General features: G+C 38.4%; 1 protein-coding gene across 5 annotated transcripts in view; it reads right to left on the bottom strand.

The window, feature by feature from the left end:
* ARHGAP5 (Rho GTPase activating protein 5) overlaps nt 1-22,794 on the bottom strand; it is a 42,762-nt gene that overhangs the window by 19,252 nt on the left and 716 nt on the right. For 2 of the 5 annotated variants that reach the window (XM_070940386.1, XM_070940425.1), the window contains exon 2: nt 15,460-15,541. The exons of 1 other annotated variant lie outside the window; for it this stretch is intronic. The gene's annotated coding sequence lies outside the window, so the exon portion shown is untranslated. Of the gene's footprint in view, nt 1-2,391; nt 2,441-15,459; nt 15,542-22,794 lie in introns of those variants that run through there. 2 more of the 5 variants (XM_070940397.1, XM_070940406.1) reach the window with 2 other exon arrangements.

Below are 22,794 nucleotides of genomic sequence, written 5' to 3'. Positions count from 1 at the left end.
AATGATGCATCAAAAGTGATATAGATTACTCTTTTAAATTAGAATGTAATACTACACTAAATTTACAAGTGGACTTGGATAAAGAAAAGAATTCCAAGATAAGAGACAAAGGTAGTAGAAAAAAATAGAGCTAGAACTTTATGGGACTTAAAAATGGCTGGGAGGAAGAAGGAAAAAAATAATAGAAAAATACAAAATTGATTTATTTGATTATGCTTAAATAATGAGTTGCTAAATTCTGATGATGCTTAATGATTATCTTGGATAAGGTTTTTTTTTCTAAGGTTCAACTGGGTATAATGAATGAGTTTGCAATATCTAGGTTATTATGTTTGATATGTAAATAAGAGGTCACTATTTCTAGTAATGTTTAACAGTTTTTAATTTTTGTAATTTTGTTATTGTTAATTGGGATTAGATTTTGATTACTGAACAGAGTGATGAGGGAGATTTTGTGGGGTAAGGAGTGGCAGAAGCTGGGGACAATTTTTAAAAAGTGGTCAGCCTAGAATCTCTACATAGGCACAAGTGGACTAAGTCCACCCCCACCCCCCCTTGAATTACACTGTCCCTTATCTAATTTTTAGATGATGCTAACCATTAGTTGAGAATATTCCTGTGCTTAAAGGCATGAATAGCAATAAATCAATTTAACTGGATTTTTCACATGTAGAACTGATCTTTCATGCCCGATAGGTTTAGATTAAATGGAAAGAGAGATTATATACTTATGTTGTTAAGCATTTATGTTAATTTTTATTGGATCATTGCTGATTAATAAGGAGAGCTGAAGATTTAGAGAGAGGTTCATAGAAAATGGGGTGAGGTATGGAATGAAGATGTATTTAGTTGTATTTTAAGTGACAGATAAATTGTTAATGTTTATTATAAATTGATATAAATTGATTATACTTGTTGGGAATGAAATAAAAGTTTCTTACTTTTTTTGCTTTTGGGAGGATTTTATGAACTTTTAAATATAATTTAATATTTTTGTACTATGTTATTGTACTAATTTTATCTGTTCAATATAATTCTTAATAAAATTATTGGGGAAAAAGATGTTTGAAACTACAGGTAGTTTTGGCCTTCAACCACAATTGAGACTGGAATTTTGGTTGTCAATTGATGTGATTGTTAAGCATTCCTCACATAACCAGACCCAATTTCACAACCATTGTTACTTCAGTCATTAAGCAAATCACCAAGATCATTAAACAAATCATATGATCATTAAGTGAATCACATGGTTAAGTGAATCCAGCTTTTCCAATTAATTTTGCTTGTTGGAAGCCAGCTGGGAAGGTCGCAAACCATGAATCAGGCAACTGCAAGTTATTGCAACTGCTGTATATGCAAGTTGGTTCTCAACCAGCCAAACTACAATCAGATGACAAGGGGGTGCAACATTCATAATTTCAGGGACAGGTGGTTGGTCACTTTTTCTGAGGCTGTAAATTCAAACCATAATTAAACGAATGATCATAAGTCAAGGACTACCTGTAAAATATGGAGCTTCAAACTTTTCAAGTTTGTATATATGTTATTAGCTATGTGACATAATGCCAAAGAATGTTCAAACTACAATACAATAGTGCTTATTCACATACTAACAAGGTCATGCTCAAAATCCTACAAGCTAGGCTTCATCAATATATGAACCGAGAATTACTAGAAGTACAAGCAGAGTTTCAAAGAGACAGGGAAACTTGACATCAAATTGCCAAAATTCGCTGGATTATGGAACATGCAAGGAGTTCCAGAAAAACATTTACTCCTGCTTCACTGACTATGCTAAAGCCTTTGGTTGTGTAATCACAACAAACTGTGGCAAGTTCTTAAAGAGATGGGAGTACCACACCATCTTACCTGTCTCCTGAGAAACCTGTATGAGGATCAAGAAGTAACATTCAGAATTTGAACAACTGATTGATTCAAAATACAGAAAGGAGTACTACAGGGCTGTATATTTTAAGCCTGCTTATTTAACTTATATGCAGCGTACATTATGTTACATGCTGGGCTGGATGAATGACAAGCCAGAAATAAGATTACCTGCAGAATATATTGAGAGATAAACAAGGGCAAACCTAGACAGCATATTAAAAAGAGTCATCACCTTGTCAACAAAGGTCTGCATAGTCAAAGCTGTGGTTTTTCCCAGTAGTAATGTATGGCTGTGAGAGTTGGACCATAAGGAAGACTGAGCAATGAAGAATTAATGCTTTTGAACTGTGGTGCTGGAAAAGACACTTGAGAGTCCTCTGGACTGCAAGGAGATCAAATCAGTCAATCCTAAAGGAAATCAACCCTGACTGTTCTTTGGAAGGACAGATACTGAAGCTAAAGCTCAAATACTCTGGCCACCACATGAGAATGGACATTGCTTACCTGAACGTCCCTTTTATCCTCACTCTAATTCGTTCGACTGAGCGCCAATCATTTCCCTCTGAAGCTGGTCACGCCCACCGCCTCGGCTCTCCCAGCAGTCTTTTTTATGAAGGCTATTCCATAACAGACGAGAGTAGACACCAAAAGATCGAATCATCCGACGGCATCAGCTGCAGAGGGAAACAAGAAAAAAAAAAAACCCACCCAAGGCCAGGACAAGGCAAGATCACGGGCAGGACGGAATGTCTTCGCAGTGAGCATAAAAGGGATGTTCAGGTAAGCAACGTCCATTTTCATGACTCACTGCTCAGACATTCCTACGTCTGGGACATACCCAAGCTTAAGTCCCCAGGGCGGGAATCGAAGCCCCTTCCTGGCCATGGGAAGATATTACAGATTGTAAAACACATCTGCCGAAAGCGGCATCAGCAGAAACATCCAAACGGTAATGCTTAACAAAAGAGGAAAGCGAGGACCAAGTGGCCGCTCGACAAATGTCATCTATGGAGGCCTGAGTAGCCCAGGCAGCCGATGTAGCGACACTGCATATGGAATGGGGCAATATCCGTCCCGGAGCTGGACCACCCCGCAATTCGTACGCTTTAGAAATACAGGCTTTAAGCCATCTGCCCACAGTAGCGGAAGAGACCTTCTGTCCCAGAGAGGAAGGAAGGAAGGACACCAACAACGCCTCAGTCTTCCTAAAGGAGGCAGTCCGACTAATATATCGTTTTAAGGCTCGACACACATCCAACGTATGCCAACGTTTTTCGGAAGGATGACGGGGATCCGGGCAGAAATTTGGCAGTACAATGTCCTGTGCACGATGGAAATGAGAGTTAATTTTGGGAATAAATGCCGGGTCCAATCGGAGAACCACACGGTCCTGATAAAACACACAAAGGTCACTCCTAATAGAAAGGGCCGCAATTTCAGAGACTTGACAGGCCGATGTTATCGCCAACAAGAAGGCCATTTTCAAAGTGAGGTAGCACAGACTGACAGAACGGAAAGGTTCAAATGGAGACGATGTCAATGCTTGCAGTACGAGTGTAAGATCCCATGTGGGATACCGGTGTATTGCTGGAGAGAATAAGTTTGTCGTACCCTGAAGAAAGGATCTTATCCAGGAATCATGAGATAAGGATTATTGATTGTCTCCAACGAGGACTGTGGCCAAGGCAGCCACCTGCCTTCTGAGCGTTGCAGGAGCCAGACCTTTGGTGAAGCCAGATTGGAGAAATTAAAGGACATCTGGGACAGCGGCAGTAGTCGGATCAACATGATTTATAGCATACCACCTTACAAAAGCATTCCAAGACGCATTGTAGATGTGTACAGTTGATGGCCGTCTGGCTGCTTGAATGGTAGATATTGCTTCACTTGACAGGTGACCTTTAGTCAATCGTATCCTTTCAAGCGCCAGACGGTCAACTGGAGCCATTCTGGCTCTGGATGTTGCACAGCACCTTGAGTCAGGGAAATCTGGTCGGGTGGAATCTGCCATGGCGGCTTGACGGACAGTGACATCAGATCGGCGAACCACGCCCGATGAGGCCAATGAGGGGCTACCAGAAGGAGATCTGCTCGTTCCATGATCATCTTCCTAATCACGTTGGGAATGATCGGGGGAAAAGTGTAGAGGAGCCCTCAAGGCCACGGAGATTGAAGAGCGTTGTGACCCTCTGCACCCGGCGTTGGAAAACGGGAGAAAAATCTCGGCAGCTGTGTGTTCTGGGGGGTGGCGAAAAGGTCCAGCACCGGGGACCCGAACCGACGAGACAGAGCCTGAAACAGACAAGGATGTAATCGCCATTCCGAGTGGTCCAACTGACCACGGCTGAGCCAATCCGCTTCGCGATTGATCGCACCTGAAATGTGCTCCGCCTTCAAGGAGAGGACATGACGCTCCGCCCATGACATCAACCTTTCTGTCTCCTCTATCAGCGACAAGGAACGAGTGCCCCCTTGACGGTTGACATGGGCCTTCATGGCCGTGTTGTTGGTCAATATCAGAATATATTTGTGTAATACTTGACGGTGGAAATGTGCCAGCGCCAGTTGTCCTGCGCGTAACTCCAACCAGTTGATGCTCTGAAGTTTTTCCGAGGGAGACCAGGTGCCCTGTGCAAGTTGAGATTGTAGATGGGCACCCCAGCCGTGAAGACTGGCATCCGTGGTTAAGATGACCCTTTCTGGTTCCAGAAAGAGAGCCCTGACGCAGAGCTAGTGAGACCCACCAACGGAGAGAAAGACGCAGTCGAGCTGGCACTGCAACCTTGAAGAGAGACTCCCCCCAGCCTTGTTTTTGAAAGGGGAGGAGGAACCACTGTAGTTGACATAAGTGGCAGCGCGCCCACGGAACTATTGCTATGCACGATATGAGCTTGCCAAGAAGTTGGGAGAGCAGAAGCAAGGGCAATTTCTTGTGCGTCAACACCTGAGTCACCAGGTCTTGAATGCTGGACTGATGGTCGGGAGACAAGTAAACCAGTCCCTGAGCAGAATCTATTATCGCTCCCAGATGTAAGATTCGTGTCGTGGGGCATAGATGACTCTTGGCGAGATTCAGAGTGAAGCCGTGGCTCTGCAGAGTGTTAATCACAAGTTGTCTGTCCTTGTCCGCCTGAACAGCCGAAGACGATAGAATCAAAATATCGTCCAGGTAGCATACCAGACAAACAGGCAGTTCTCTGAGCGATGCCGCCAATGCTGCTAAGATCTTTGTGAAAGTTCACGGCGCCGAAGAGAGCCCAAAGGGCATCGCTTTGTATTGAAAGTGGCTGTTGGCGAAGGCAAACCTCAGAAACTTTCTGTGTGCCGGATGTATGGGCACATGTACATACGCTTCCTTTAAATTGATCGATTGCATGAAATCCCCTTGGCGGATGCATCCCAGGAGAGATTTGAGGGAATGCATCTTGAAGCGGCGATACAAGGCATGCAGGTTTAGTTGCTTCAAATTCAGAATTCCTCTCCAACTCCCGGAACTCTTTGGAACGAGAAATAATGTTGAATAAAACCCGGTCCATACCTGATCTTCCGGGACCGGTTCTATGGCCTCTATCTGCAAAAGATGTTGGATTTCGAGGGCCAAGAGCTGCCGCTTGGCCGGTTGAGTGGGCCAGGGGCATTGAAGATAACGGTTCGGAGGAGTGGAGGTGAACTCCAAGGTGAGGCCGCTAGTGACAGTGCGAAGAATCCATGCATCCGATGTGGTAGTTTCCCACTGGTGGTAGAAAGACTGTAGTTTGCCTCCAATGGGAATCCGAGGCGGCGAGTCACTTGCCTCTACGGGAGTAACAGCGGAAGAAGCCCAAAACGGACGTCTGAAACTTGATTGATGTCTGCCACGGTCCCAAAAGGAAGCCCAGTCGGAAGCAGGTTGGTAGGAGAACGGTGCGGAAAGTTGATATGAGGAACCACTGGTTCCTTGGTCATGACAAAATGGCTGCCGTGGGTAAGGGGAATACCGCCGATCCGGCCGTCTATACGCGGACGGCAAAACCTTTTTCTTGTCCCTATTTTCAACTAACACAAAGTCTAAAGATGCCCCAAAAAGGGAAGAACCCTTATAGGGTGCTGCAGTAAGCCTCCATTTTGACTTCATGTCGGCCCTCCAATTCCGGAGCCAGAGAAGCCGACGAGACGAAACCGTGGACGCCAAAGCATGTGAGGCAAACTTAGCCGCGTCCAGAGAAATGTCCGCCGAATATTCTGCTGACACAATTATCTTAGCCACGTCCTGCTGGAGGCGTGCATCTTCTGGAGGTAACCTGTCTTGTAACTGGCGCAGCCAGACCAGCGACGGTCTATTGAAAAACGAGACAGAAGTTGCTGCTCGAATGGCCCAGGCAGCCGCCTGGTGGGTTTTACGGAAGGCCATCTCAGCTCTTTTGTCCTCAAATTTGAGACCATCACCAACCTCTCCGAGAACAGAGGACGACGTAAGGCTAGCCACAGGTTCGTCTACAGTTGGTAGCTGAAGCAAAGCATCAAGCTCCGGTGCCGAGCAATACAGGATTTCTGTCAAAGGAATTTGGGCCAGAGAGAGAAGCAGGATGCTCCCACGGCTTCTGGATGACCTGTGAAAAATGGTCTGGGCAAGAAACAAAATCATAGTCAGGTTTAGGCAAGAGAAATAAATTGCTATTGGGATCAGGCTGAGCCTGGGAAGCAGAAAGTTAGTCAAGCCCTTTGCCCATATTTGTAGCTACTTTAGCTTTATGTAAGAGCGATTTGAATAAAGAAGGTTTAAACAAACCCGGAAAGGCTGGTTTGTCCGGAACCATTTCCTCATCTCCTGAGAGTTCAAAGTCCTCTAGATATTCCTCCTCCCGGACCGGCTCAGCCACATGTCCATAGGAGGAAGAGGAAGGGTGCATTGTGGTAGACTGCATCTGACAAGAAACCCCCGTGTTGCACTCTGGTGGCAGCACATAACCAGTCTGTTGTAAACCAGCCTGAAAAATGTGTGTAATAGCCTGTGATACTAAGGAGTTAAAATTCAGAAACTGACTAGAGCTATGGCCTTCATCTGCACGGAGCCCGGCAGCAGTAGGTGTGAAAGTGGCCTCAGGTGCAGGATGGGACAACTGTGAGACATGACTAGCGACTCCAGAAGACCTAGGCCTGGGAGCAACATGGTCAGAGTGAACATTGGTCAGGACTTGATCTCGAGATACAGACGCCATATCACACTGGGGGCAAAAGCTCTGGTCAACATCTTGAGAGGATGCTGAAGTGAGCTGTAATTGGTGGTCAGCAGCCACCTCAGGTTCCGCAGGACAGAGACCCAGCTGTGCCTGACGTTGTGCTTTGGAGAATTGCCGTTCTAAGGCATTGTGCCTCCTCTGGGCCTCTTTGTCTAGCACAGGTACTGTCTTAGTGGCCCTAGAAAACTTGGGACTTTTTCTCCTTGGACAGTTTTGGGGACAGAGCTGGAGGGGGGGAAGGAACCTGCTCCAGATCAGAGGACAGCTCAACATCTGCCATTGCAAGTAATATTAGGAACTAAGAGGGCCAATATTAATAGCAATAAAGTAGTATGTGATTATTAATTAATCATTTTTTTTTTTTTTGGTAGAAGAATCAAGAAACTTCCCTCAGACCAGGGCCCCAACAGTAAATAAATAAAAGGTACTTTCCTTTGATGTAGGCAAACAGCGATGACCAGAGCTGCGATGGGAGGCAGGGCAATAATGGACAGCGTCCAAAGCCTGTAGCTTCGCCTACGTCCCTGAGAACCAAAGCTCAGGACGTAAATCACAAACCACGCCAAATTGTGCAGAAAATGGCGGGCAAGTAGCGGCAAAATGGCGGCTGGAAGATCCCCTCAGGTCAAAGCCACACACAGCAACAGTGAAACGAGGCACTCAGAGGCAGGGCCACTAGGCAGAAGCAGGCAATCGCAAATAAATGGCCCGACAACGAAGCAAAATGGCGGGATAAATCAACCGCCATGAAGCGTCCTCCTTTACAAGCGAGTATGCCAGCTGGCAGGAACTCTTAAGCCGCTGATCGCTTCAGTGAAGGCTGCGAGGGTGAGCCAATAATGCTGGTCCCAGCAAGCTACACCCGCGGCTGAGCAACAGGAGACGCTGAAGCGACCTCCAAAAACTCCGGTAATTAAGGAGAAAGTGCGAGCGGCGTCAGGAGCCCTGGAAACGCTGACAAAGGAGCAGAAATGTCGCTGAGGGAAATCCCACGTTGCACAGCCCCCACAATCCAAATAAACCCCCGTGATTCTAGAAAGGAAATTGTATTTAAATACCGCAGTAAAGGCACTTGAGTCTGACACCATCGACTGAGTGAAAAAGACTGCTGGGAGAGCCGAGGAGGTGGGCGTGACCAGCTTCAGGGGGAAATGATTGGCACTCAGTCGAACAAATTAGAGTGAGGATAACCCAGACGTAGGAATGTCTGAGCAGCAAGTCAGGAAAAGAGAGGACTGTCTGTAAAAGACCCTGATGTTGAGAAAGACTGACGACAAAAGAAAATGTCAGAGGATGAGATGGTTAGTGTCATCGACGCAATGAATATGAATTTGGACAAGCTCTGGGAGATAGGGGAGGACAGGGAGAGCCTAGCAGGCTATGGTCCATGAAGTTGCGAACTATCAGACAGAACTTACCGACTGAACAACAAAAATGTGACACAAAGCAGTTTGACACTGAACGCTAAATAGTTTAAAAGTTGTCACTTATCTACCTTAGTAAAAAAAAAAAAAAAAACAAGAACTAATATGTATTGTAAAACCTTTTTGCTGTATACAGCTACTTCCAGTGTCATAAACACAAAATAGGCTTTGATTCCTAAATCATACTTCTTTATAAGTATACAGGCAATTACATGAAAAAAAGAAAAAGTTTACAAAGTACTTTAATGTGCTCAATGCTTATTTAGCTATATAATATATTTTATTTACTGTATTTTTCGGAGTAAATACGGGGGTGAAATACCCCCTAAAAGGGGGTGAAAATTTAGGGGTGCCTTATACACCGAATGTAGCCTCGCCCACCCACTGGCACCCACCCTCTGGCCTCTGCCTCTCAGCAGTTACCTCCTTGCAGCAAGCTGCAAGAAGAAATAGCTCGTTTCAACTTCAGCACAGCCTAATTAACACGAGTTGATTGGATCGGCCTCCCGACTTTCAGCTGTTTTGCTAGGGCCTCTGCTGGTTGCTGCAAGGAGGTAAATTGCTGGAGCAGATTTTTTTTTTCTTGTGCTAATCAAGCTATGCTGAAAACAAAAATGAAAGAGGCTATTTGCTGTTTGCTGCAACGAGGCAAAATTGCTGGGAGGCAAAGGCAGATTTTTCTTGTTTTCCTCACCAAAAAATGTAGGTGCATCTTATAGTCCGGTGCGTCTTATACTCCGAAAAATATGGTATAGCTAGTAAAATATATTGAGTCAAATTTATTAATTAAAAGTTGTCCTTTTTTTTGGCAGTAGTAAATCATCATTGTGCTTTCTTTTTGGCAGTAGTAAAATAGTAAAAATTTGTAGATCCTTTAGGATTACCCATAATCCTGCAAGCCTATGATTTCCAATGTGAACACAATTCCATTTAATCCTATTAACTGATAAAAGAAATTCTGGTTAAATAAAAGCTGCATATCATATTATCTTTATGAAATACATTGAGCCAGCATTTTATTTTTATTCTAGTATTTTATGGTAACTTCATATATTTTTATCTTACTCGTTTTGTAAAGATGTTGAATTTTTACATTTTCAATTTTAAATATGAAGGTTTACATTGCAGATGTGTATGTTCTTTAAAATGTTGCACAAATAATTACTAAATAATACATTGGCATGTGTTGGTATATAAAGTTTTTTTAATTTTTAAATGAATTACCGGAGAACAGTTATCATTTAATTTCAGTTTCAAATATAGGAAATATGTTGAGTTGTGTTCATAGTTCAGAGACTAATTGTCTTATTTGTAGAGATAGAAATTGTTTCCTGCATGACAGTTTGGCTTTGTGTCCATGGAGGAGTGTAAACAGCATGGAGTGTTTTTATTAAAATATATTCCTTAGTCTTTAGCAAGGTACAGCTTGCCCATTTGCTTGCAGACTGTGGCACAATTAGACTATGAGAAGATTAGTCAATATAATTCAGAATGTTTGGCAACAATCTTGCTTTGGAACAATTGCAATAGGAATTTAGCTTTAGGAACTTCCAATCTTTGTGACATATTTAGAATTCTGAATATATGTCATATTTATCATCTCAAAATAACAGTCATTTGGGTACACATTCATATAACAGAAAGGCAAACTAATAAAAATTAAGGGGAAGTCACTTATTCCATTATTTGGATCCAAGTCAAAAATAGAATCTCAACTGTCTAACACAAAGTTTTTCTCTACACCCACAATTCTGATATACAGTAGTAATATGATTGATCTGTACCTCCCACATCCCAGAATCTATAGGCCCACATTCATAGTGTACAAAATCCCTTCAGGTCAGCTGTTTGTGTTTCAGGAAAAAACAGTCTAATCTCATTCTATTTTTAATAACACATCTATACATTTTAAAAACATATATACACACATTTTCTTTCTCGTTTGGACTGCCTCAAAGTTCACTATTATATTATTCTACCAGTCTTCTCACTTCCTCTTCCTTTATTTGTCACCCTTAGCAATGGGGGTCATGCCAAGCCATCCATGGTAACAAAGGGCTCAGTTTCTTCCTTCCTTTTGAATTGGGGCAGGGGAATGTGATGGCAACCACAAATACAAAAATTGGGTTTTCAACTGTCAAATGTCATTTTACTTTTCAAGAATGTTTTCTTGAGACATTATGTGAAATAAAGTTGGCAGACAACTGGAAGTCTGTGTATCATACTGAACCACATTTTCCCAAACTGTTATTTAAAACTGTAATAAACTGAATAAAATTGAAATAAATCAGATATTAGCAAAACTTTTCAATGTGAATTTTTAAAACAGGAATTTTAACATTCATAATGAATATCTATAAAGTACAAGCATTTCTTAAGATAATCATACAAAATCTCCTTTCTTGCTATGTTTTTACATGACTAAATCAAATTATAAGGAGAAAGCTTGTTCAAGAACATTTTAAAAACAGAGAAAAACATCAAAGTAATATGTTGCAAGCAAAATTAAGACATCACCTGTCCCTCCAAGCAGCTTATTTCTATCACCACAAACCATTAAAAAAATATTTTATAATGTCCTATTCCCTTCATCTTCTGTATCATGACTTTTTGATTGTAAACCTAAAGTCTGCTTATTTTTTATTATTTTATAAACTGTTATTTTAAGCTGAAGAGTGAAAATTTATTTTTCTTAAATTAATATTTAATTGGAGAGTCATCTGACAATAACAGTAGTAGTTAGCATTTTTTCTGCGTAATATTCTCTTTTTAGAAGCGGAGTCATCTTAAATTTGAGGCTACCTTTAAAGGAAAAAAAATAAAGCCTTAATGTAGAATCTCTTAAGATTTTATTATAACAACTTTCTATTCTATTTTCCTTGCATTTTTTATTTCAAAATGTTTAACACCCATATTTTGTGATAATCTCAAATATTAAAAGCAAAACCTTTCTTGGTCATGGGGAATGCTGTCAAATAACTAAGACCATATTCCTGCTCAGAGTTTCTTATACTGCTGCAAAATAAAACAATGAATTTTTACAGCCTGTTTCTAATCTCCACCAGGTAAATCTATTGAGTATTTTATTTCTATTGACCTGCATAGGATTTCAAAGAAAAAACTTCTATTGCTTACATTTTAAAAAAGAAAAATGGGATATCAACTTCATTACGTATTACTTGATAAGTCAATTTCCAGAGTCTTCACCATCCATTCAGCACTGCAATAACCCAAAAAGTCATTGTTCAGAAATCCATGTTATTTTCCCATAAATATTATATCAGTAGTTGCTTCTTAAAACTTGTAGATCATTTAAGAGCAGACACTCCAGTAAGTCTAGCAATATTTTCGTTAGTAGTTTCCCCGAAAATACGACCTACTCAGAAAGTAAGTCCTAGCTTGATTTTTACATGTGCGCCCAATATAAGCTCTATCCCAAAATAAGCCCTACCCCAAAATAAGCCCTAATTAAGAGCCCTACCCACTCCAGGTTGCACAGGTAAAAATTAAGCTAGGCTGGGGATGGGGGGGTGGAGCTGCCCTACTACTTACCTAAGGATAGTTGCAGCCAGGCATTGCACACCTCAGCCCAGTTCTTTTGCTGCAGCCGGCAAGGCTTTCCTAAAGGCCTCTGTAGTCGATAATCGAGCTCCGGATCGATCTGGAGCTCTGTTATGAGCTACAGAGGCCTTCAGGAAAGCCTTGCTGGCCTTGCCAGACGAAGAAGTTCCTGAAGGCCTCTGATAGCAAAAAAGAGGCTGGGGGCAATGTACACAAGTGAGGTTAGTCAGTGGATGACTCCCCCCCCATACGACCTGGTGCCTTTTTTGGTGGCAAAAAAAATATAAGACAGGATCTTGTTTTTAGGGAAACACAGTATTTTTTAGTTTTTTTAAAAAATATATACTAATCTGTCATCCAGTTTGCATATCTGATTCTATCCCCTGGTACTTTTTAAATCTCAAACTACAGATAATCCATGCTTACTGACTGCTTCATTTAATAACTGTTCAAAGTTACAACAGTGTTAAAAAACAGCTTCGTGATCAATCTTCACATTTATTACTGCTGCTATGTTCCACAATTATATGATAATCATTTGTGTGTTTTCCAATTGGCTTGCAACAAGCAGAGTTATAATGGAGAACACAGAAGTAAAATCATCAAAGTCACATGTTTTGCTTAGCTAAGCAAATGACTAGTTTACTAATGACTAGCTTAGCTAAGCAAATGACTAGTTTAACAAATGTCTAACAATCAAGTGACAAGTGTAGTTGTAGCCCATCACATTCAGATGATTTTCTGCTTAATGACAACAGTATTTAGTGATGGAGATGCTGGTCTGAATTGTAGTCAGTAAGTGAGGATTACCTGTACGTTTGATTCTCAACATTCTTCTCAAGAATTTAATCATTTTAATCCAAAATTTATTTTACATCTAGCTAAAACTTCTTAAAATCTATGGTTGAAGTGGTATAGCACTAATATGCATCAATAAATATTGACTTGCAATAAGAATATGGATTTACTTAGTATTGCACAAAAATTTGTACTGAGGAATGAGATGTTAAAATGTTGGTTGTTGTTACTAATGTTTTCAAGGTCAATAGTGATTCCTGATGACTACATGATAAATCCATGCAGTTTTCTTGGCAATATTTTTTCACTGCTTTCTTCCTAGGACTAAGAATGTGACATATCAATAACCATCCAGATGGCTTTAGGCCTAACACAGCATTGGAATTCACATAGTATCCTAGTTTCTAGCCAAGTTATCTTCAACTACTGTACTAAACCAGCTCTTTATTGCTTATTTAGCCATGATTTATTGAATAAGCCACAACTATGTGGTGCAACATGCTAAACACATTCAAAACAATCACATTTTACCTTAATGTAGTACATAAACTCAACGTTTATTTATTGGGAGCATGTATATGGCCACCCAACTCAAGACAGTGTAACTCTGAATGGCATGAAAATAATAAAAAAACAAATGTAAAAGATAACAGCAAACTTAAAAGCCAACTAAGACAAATAAAATTATATCAGAACTAAAATATTTGAGTGACCACTTCTCTCCCAATCACATCTACCCATTCCGTAAAATCTGCAGAAAGGACATATTGTGGGTCCCAAACAGTAAGGAATGTCTGAAAGGACCAAGGGGAACCTTTTCTAAAGGTTGTACTTTTTGCGTCTTTCAAAATTTGCAAGCAATTTGGTAACTAAAGAAAAACATGCATTTTTGACTCTCATGATTCTTCTCCAGTAATCAGTATCTCTCCCCATAGCCCTACTTCTTCTTTTATTCTCTATAAACATAATTAGCAGCTACTCAATCCTAGTTTTAAACTTATTTCAAAATGTAGCCATCTAAATACAGTTCTACCTTAAGAAAGCAGGAGGTTAGAGAAAAAAAAATATCATGATAAAGCACAGCATGATATCCTGTTTTATTCTAATTAACTCAAAACAGAATTACCAGTTCTTCAAGTCCATATAAAACAGGAATCTATAGCTACAGCAGTTTTGCTGATTGTAGGAAAGAAGAAATACATGAATCTCAATTTATTTTGGTTCATTTACAATAATTTAGTCTAGGTTTTAGAGTCAAATTAGATCAGAGTCAGGGGTGGGTTCTACTTACCTTTACTACCGGTTCGCAATGGGAGCACATGCACATGCACAGAAGCTTCTGCACATGCACAGATCGTACCTTATGACGTCTGGGCAGAGCCTCCCGCCACTTTTACTATCGGTTCGGAAGAACCAGACAGAACCGGGAGTGACCCACCACTGATCAGAGACTTTCTAAGCATTTTTCCCTTTGTGGTTTTATCAAAGATGTATTTCACCCAATGTGAATCATTTAACATTATATGCACAGGCAAAAATGGCTCAGACAAAATCTGAAACATGCCTCTGTCTTGTTTTCTCTCACCTCTTTGCTTTAGTAGATTCCTGCTGTGATATCAGAAAAAAGCAATCTAAGACCACACAGAACGCAGGTAGCTTTGACTAACAAGCACGATTGACCCCAAATTTTCTGTTGCTTCTGTTAAAAGAGTTAAGTGAATTTTGCCCAATTTTATGTCCTATTTTGCTACAGTTGTAAAGTGAATCTCTGCATTTGTTACGTTAGTAACACAGTTGTTATTAACGAATTTGGTTTCCCCATTGACTTTGCTCATTAAAAGTTGCAAAACTCGATCACATGACCCCGGGACACTGCAACCATCATGAGTTAAAGTCACTTTTTTCAGTGCCGGTGTAACTTCTAACAGTCATTAAATGAACTGTCGTAAGTTGAGGACTACTTGTAGAGGAGGAGTGTTCCAGTCAATAGTTCACACAATCCAATTCTGTTTATTTGAATCAATGTTAAATCCTGCCTTGAATGTATGTGAAAACCTGCCAGTTAAGACTGGGGGCATTTTTGTAAACAACAACAAACAACAAAAATCATATCCTACAATTTGGAGGAGGGGGGTCTAATATCCAACAATGATGTAGAAGTTCCTCTGATCAACATGCAGTGTCATCTCTAAACCAGATGTCCCCAACTCCATGGGCCGCAATGCACTACTGGGCCTTGACCCGTTCGGAACCAGGCCGCAGAAGTGATGGGCGAGCATGTGCAGGTCCCCACTTGTGTGAACAGCAGACGAGCTTGTGCACATGTGCTCCATTTGTGGGAGCAGTGGATACATGTGCCTGCTGTTCATGCAAATAGACCTGCATGTGCATACTTGCCCACCGCTCATGTGGAAAAATCCCTTCCCCCACCCTGCCAGTCCGCAAAGCCACAAAGGTTGGGGAACTCAAGCCCATTTTAAAAAATATGAAAGACGATCTTGTTTCTTCTCAGCTACAAATTTATAAAATAATCTCTCCCACTCCACAAATATTCAGAAATTTCAGCTTACCCTTACAGAAAAAAATGCAAGGAGATTGCTGCCAAGCTCTTGCAAAGTATCGCAATGTCACACATTTCAGTGATGTAAAGATCTAAAAATCAAGGAGATGAGACATTTTTAAAAGCATAAAGGCAAAATAATACATAGCAAGGTAATTTTTTTCTTAGAATTTTCAATTACATTTATTTAACTTTTTATAGTATTTTAAAATGCTACATACTACCTACTTCTATTAGTACCGTAGTTCTGCACAATTTATAAGTTGAGTTTTAATTTTATTTTTAAAACATTTAAAAACTTATGAAAATATTTTTATATTTAGATTTTTTAGAAATAAACAAAAGACCATCATGTTTCATCTATTTCTACACTGATATTAAACGAATCTGTACTAGAAAAGAGAATTGAAAACTATTTTCCAAGATTCAAGGCGATATTCATCTTCCAGACCTTAGAACAGATATGAACAGCCAGATTCCACTGGACTACATTTTCTAACACTATTTATTATGGCCCATGCTGATTATAATTTATTCATTATTCATGAACATTACTCATCTGACACACTGTTTATTTCATGTAAAGCAATACACAAAATTTCATGTACTGAAATGTTAATTTACCAGATGTCAATGCAATGAATTTTGCTCAGAATTGACTAACTTTCCATAACAATTAACACCAATTCTTTAATTACCAGATTCACAAATAACAGAAATTGTCAATAGAGGAGAATATTTGTAAATTGTAGGTCAGGGTTGATATGAGGGATCCTTAGTGCTCTCTAAGCTTGTTTTCCTGCAGACATTACCTAAACATGTGTGCTCATAGGGAGTGGGGTTTGCTACCATTTTATGTTCTAATGGCTTGCCCTGTCCATGTTAGTGGGAGTGGTCTTGATGGTTCTTTGGTTGGGCTGTTCACTGTTAGCTTGTTTGGCAGTTCCAAAACATTTCCCTTCCAGCATTCAGCACCCAGTTGAACAAAGTTTAACATCACACTAACAACTAAGTAAACAATAACCTAATCAAGGAACTGCCAAACAAGCAAACAATAAATCAGCCCAACCAAAGAACCACCTGGGCCACTCTCACTAACACTGAGTGTATCTGCAATGTCTGCAAAAAAGCAACCAAGCTCAGCAAATATCAAGGATGCCCCCTTAAATAAAATGGTTCTTCGCAAAGATAATTTTTAGCCTGTAGAATTCACCAATGTATCATAATAAACTGGATGATTAAAAAATACATAATTTATAAAACTACTAGTTGTTACAAGTATCTCTATAAACACAAGCAGTCTATTTCTCATGTCACTCTTATCTAGGAAATATAAAGACACTATTACCCTTGTTACATATAAACTTCACAGTGACATTTGGATAATCACTTTGGGAACAAGATTCCAGACTAGACAGATCTGTACAAAATTCAATTGGTTGTTAGTGAGGAAGTTTGAGGTTGATACCAATTAACAATAATTTGTTTTGGATCAAATGTAGCTTCTAAATATTTTTATTCTATATATATCATAATATTTAATCTTAAAATTACCAAGACATATATGGGAAAGACAAAATCATAACTGCCCAGAAGAGGGTGCAACAGGCATACAAACAACAGCTAATAAAAATCCTTATAGCAAGAGATACAGTCTAGAAATCCAAAGGTAAAGTTAGATCCCCCCAAAATACCCTCCTACTCTGAATCTGACCTTTAAAAGAAAGTCATCTCCTCAAAAAGCAGAAAAAAAATTCACAAACTCTTCATTCTATAAATGTGCTAGATCAGAACATCAATCACTTGGATTAGGACGTTTAAGCATGCATGATGGAAAAAATGCCCAGCTAGATATATGCTCAAACGCTAACTAATATTGGAATCTAGGGGATAGACTGCCAGGAAATACCAGGTTTGTAAATTAGACTTATATTTTAAAATAAACACAAAGAAGGCAATAAAAAACCAATTTAACTCAAATTAACTCAAAATTAATAGGAGACAATTATTCAAATAATAAGCAGCTTTCCTTATTTTACATATACTGAAAAGTGATGCAGGTTACAAGCCTTCTCTGAAAAACATATAAAATTTCTATAGCCTCCCTACTGCTAATCCAGCACTTTAACCACTATCGTAGATGCTATTTTTTACAACTAAGGATATAGATATACCAATCTACCATAAACTAGCTATTCAAAAGAATATAGTAGTACAAATGATGGAGGGATACTGTGGAGACTCTGGTTCAAATCTGACCTCAGTAACAGTAACTTATAGGATAACTTTGGACCAGTCACTCTTTCAGCCTGACCTTCTTCACCAGTTGGTTGTAAGAAAAATAGGAGGAAGCAACACTAGGTACATTGTCTTGAGTTCCTGAACGAAATACAGAATATAAATCTAGCAAATAAATAACTTTCAAAATTTCTATCAGAAAGAAATCCCAGAAAAGAAAAAGAAAAGCAAGTACATGAAGGTCGTTATAATCAGTTAGATTGTTCCTGGCCCCCACAATACCATTACTACCATCTCCGGTGTCAAAAGATCCTTGAAGACAGAAGGTTCCAATTATTGTTGTTTTTATATTTATAATTTATTTTTTATTTATTTATTTATTTATTTATTAAATTTATATACCGCCCTATTCCTGAGGGACTCAGGGCGGTGAACAGCGAACGATAAAAATACATGTAATACAAACGTTAAAAAAAAACCAATTAAAATATACTAAACACTCTGGTCCTAGATAATTCAAGACATCCCAGTTTAAAATCAAATCAAAAGCAATATAAAGGGAAAGTTAGGCCAGGCCGGCCTGCTGAAACAGGAATGTTTTGAGGGCACAGCGGAAAGTGCGCAGATCCGGAATCTTCTGTATCTCTGGGGGGAGCTCGTTCCAGATGGTGGGTGCCCTCACAGAAAAGGCTCTCCCCCTGGGGGCCGCCAGTCGACACTGTTTGGCTGACGGCACCCTGAGAAGCCCCTCTCTATGGGAGTGTACTGGGCGGTGAGAGGCTATTTTTTGCACTGCTATTGAAGAAGCTAATAGGTAAGGTGCTTTTATAGGATTTGTATTCAAAAATAATAATTGAAATAAATAAACTTCACATTACTAATATAGTCAATCTATTATTAAATGCTTATTATATCCAATATTAGAACCTCGGGCATTCACTGAAACTAGGATCAATACAAGAAAGCCTTTTTCCATATAATAGTCAAATAATGACCATAGGGGTAGACAAATTCATATATAATAGTGGTACACTGCCTACTTACCTTTAAGGGTCATATATCTCTTACATAACAGGCAAATGTTTTTAGCTAGTGGGAAGGGAAGGGAATCACATCATGCCTATAAGCTTCACTTGTCACTTATGTAAATACAGAAAGCTGAAATACTTAGAACTTTCATCTGATTTCATGTACAAGGAACCTTGATTTAAGAGATTTCCATTTAGTAATCCATATGCAAAGAACAAATTTCTATTCAGATATTTCCCTGAAATAATAGAATATGGCACTGCATCTGAAGTAGTCTGGATGAAACAAATAAACATGTTAGCAGACATTCAAGCATAATGGATATTCTCTCCCCCTTCAAATAGACTGCATGGTACTTCATACTGAATCTAAACCACTGATTATGATTACTTTGTATTGATTTCAACAGTAAAATATAATAATATTTATGAATCTAAACCTAAATGTTTTAACAAAACAGTATTTAACTGTGTTGTTGGTTTGAGCTCCGAACTTGGCGATTTGGTTGCAAACGTTTCGTCCCCATTAAAGAAGACATCTTCAGTGTGCTTTAGATTGTGCTTGTCTGGTGGAATACTGGCCATCTTTAACTGTATCACATTAATATGTGCTAGAAGACTGTCCAATTCTCTGAATAAACATTGAAATAATAATTTGAAGAAATTCATTCTAATGCCTTATATTCTACCAATAGCTGTAGATATCTCTGTTAAACCTTTACTGAATTTCATAAGCACTTGTATATCCAAAATAGGAGGTGCTCCTGATAATAAGAGCATCTTAAAAGCACCAATTTTAACCTCCACTGGCTAGTTTGGCAACTGTCTAGCTTTTCTTAAAGAAGCTACTTGGATAAGCACAAAACGTTTCAAACCAAAAAAGAAAAGAAAAAGTCCAGTTGCCATGACTCAACTTCCAGATAACTCTACATGGATGACTGAGAATCTTCATTGACATATTTTCCCTAAATACTTATCATAAAGTGAGACTTCCTATTATATATCTCTAATATCTCTAATATTTGTGTTTCTGCTATTTTGATTTCTGAAAGATTGAAAATCAATCTCCCTATTTTTTGTCTTTCGTTTAATGTCAGGTTTTGGGGAAAGTCAAAAGCTTGAATTGATCTTGTTGCTTCCAACATCCCTCCAAAGCTAACACAAATGTCCACTTCTTAACATCATATTAGTGAAGAAAGTTGGAAACAGCCAGAAGAACTTGCTTTTAGTTTTAGAGATGGGCATTGCAAGACAAGATGAACCTGACTGTCTCTTGAATTCTGACAAATACCATCACTTGTCAGGCTTGTATGATTTACCTATTGCTTAATAACTTACAGATTAGATTAATCAATTTCTATATTTCATAGCACCTGTAAAGCTTATTTCCTCAAAATTTTATTTATATTTTGGAAAACTGTTAAACAAATGTACCTTTTACATTTGGCAAATATTTTGCCATTTTAACAAAAGCATCTTATATTCCTTTATGAAATTACTCTATATGTGTTGTTACACTTTATATTACAATTATTTCAAGTGTCAACATTTCCAAAACGTTTATGATAGCCAACAAAAACTGCCCAAAAGTATTTGCTAGATTGAAAACTTTTTTAAAAAGTTATAAGACTACATTTAAAGATTGTTTTATAATATTCATTCAGCATCAATATCAAAAACTTTCAAACAAGACATGAATTCCCTGTAGTATCAATTGATTTAATAAAAATTATACAAAGTATAAAGTTCTTTCTACTATTTCTAAAACTTGGATTCCACATTGGGAAGCAACAAAGTCATCTTATGAATTATAAACATTTATTCCCAACTGCTTACTACTTTACAATTGTAAAATTACTTATATAAATATGATTTTATTGTGAATTATTATTGTAACTATAAATAAATATTTACTGCAGAATAAATTATTCCAGTGTATGATAAAGTGCAGGAACCTCACAATTGCATCACAGCAATTCTTAAGAGATTAGCAAACATGACAGAATAAATGTTTAGGCCCACTTTGATAGATGTACATACTTATGAAGTGAAATATTAGATCATAATGTAAAAGAATGCATTGCAAAGTCATTCTAAACCAAGACGATCAAGCAGATGCTGTCCAGATGTTTTGAATTCATGGCCCAACAACTGTAGCCAGATATGGGAGCTGTTTTTGTAAGACACTAACTGGCCTATACTTGCAGCTATAATATTAGCAAATCAGAATTCATCTACAATTAATACAGCTTAGAGGCAATTAGGCCTTTAGTTAAAGTGCTTGGAACAGAGTAATGTATGGAGTGCAAAGTATATTATTAATGAATCTAGAAAATTCAGTGTGAAACAAAAATTACGTATGAATAAAAACCCAAACTCAGGGATTTAAAAGTTTTTTTAAATCTATTTAACAAATTGAACAGTGGTTTATGTATTTGTCTTTTAAAACTAACAGTAGGAAAAATCTGAACAACAAAAAAAATAGGGGTTGTAAATAATAAAGGCAAATCCACAAGCATTACCAAATAGTTGGATTAGGCTTTGGTTTATTTTTTACATTATTAAAGTATTTTATTACAATAATTTCATCAAAACTACCAGTTTTATTTGCATGCCAAACTTTAAAGTCCTATTAAAACTGCCAAATGAAAAGATTTTAACAGTTGTCAACTGAAATGTTGTATATTCTTCTCCAGAAAAATAGCCATCAAAGTTAATGGGATTTAGAAGTATGCATAGAATTTTACTGCAAGTTTAGGCACTCTTATTTTGGATCAAGAATTGTTAGTGAGACTTCAGCTTAATGCGTAAAGCATAGATAAAAAGCTTGTTCAAATATACTGTTAATGTAATATGGTACACTACAAAGTATCTGCTAAAAGTTCAGTACTATATAACAGTAAACTTACAGCAAGTTTTTAATTGTGATGCTACAATTTCCATTTGTAATATCTCCCTATATTTATTATATTTATATTTATATTTATATTTATATATATATATATATATATATATATATATATATATATATATATATACATATACACGCACACACACACATATATGTATGTATGTATGTTCTGGTTAATTACAAATAAAACATTCATTTCACAAAGTAGAAAATCAAGGTCTGTAGTCGTTATTATGAAACAAATATTTAATATTAAAAGCAAAAAAAAAAGTAGAATTGTCCACTTATTAATTAGCCTTTTGGTCAAGTATGTATGTATATATGTGTATATATATATATATATATATATATATATATATATATATATATGAATAATGCTTGTCAACAAAGATCTAAATATACAGTAATATGAATATACAATTGATCTACAACTGTTTGAATCCAAGAACTGCTTTACCATGCAATGCAGACTTTGAGAAATGTCTGCTAACTGCTGGTATCTAACAGGGAATATACACTAATTACCATCAAAAATCTAATCTAAATACACCCACCACTGGCCTATTTTAATCTAAATTTAAAACATTTTCCTCCTACTTTTCAAGCAAATCCTTAACACTGGAACTGCTGGATGTTCCACGTAGAAGAGTACATATGGGAAGGTTTCCACACCCTTTTTTAAACACCAGAGTATTTGATGGGGGGAGAAAATTAAAGCCAGCAAGTAACCGGCCTCTGAATTAATTACGTCTCTCCTCAGTCAAACTGCCATTTCCAGACTTCTATCTAGGGCTTTTCCTTGATAGAGGAAATCCAGAGGTTACCGAGACAAGAAAGAACATGAAGAATTGTAGTAAGCAATACAGCCCGCCTAACCTCCTGTTTCAAACTACATTCTATCCACCCTACGGAGCTGGGGGAGGGTTTAAAGGAGGAAAAAGTAGGCCACTCACATCTTTAAAAGAGGAAAGTTTGCTATGGCGAGATTTTGGGAGGTGGTCGGAGACGAGAGGGGAGGAGGGAAACTGAGGAAGAGAAGAGTATGGAAGACCGGAGAGAGCAAAGCAGAAATAATGGGGACGGGAGGGCGGAGAGATCGAGAAAAGAACCAAGCAGGAAAGGAGAATTTTCCTCCTTCCTGCCTTCTTCCGTCCTCCCTTCTCCCAGG

This window comes from Pituophis catenifer, unplaced genomic scaffold (assembly GCF_029215685.1).
Source record: "Pituophis catenifer annectens isolate HBS135680 unplaced genomic scaffold, rPitCat1.0.hap2 SCAF_1, whole genome shotgun sequence".
Classification (NCBI taxonomy): Eukaryota; Metazoa; Chordata; class Lepidosauria; order Squamata; family Colubridae; genus Pituophis; species Pituophis catenifer.
Note: the sequence above shows the minus strand (reverse complement) of the source record. Positions and strands in the feature narration are given on the sequence as shown.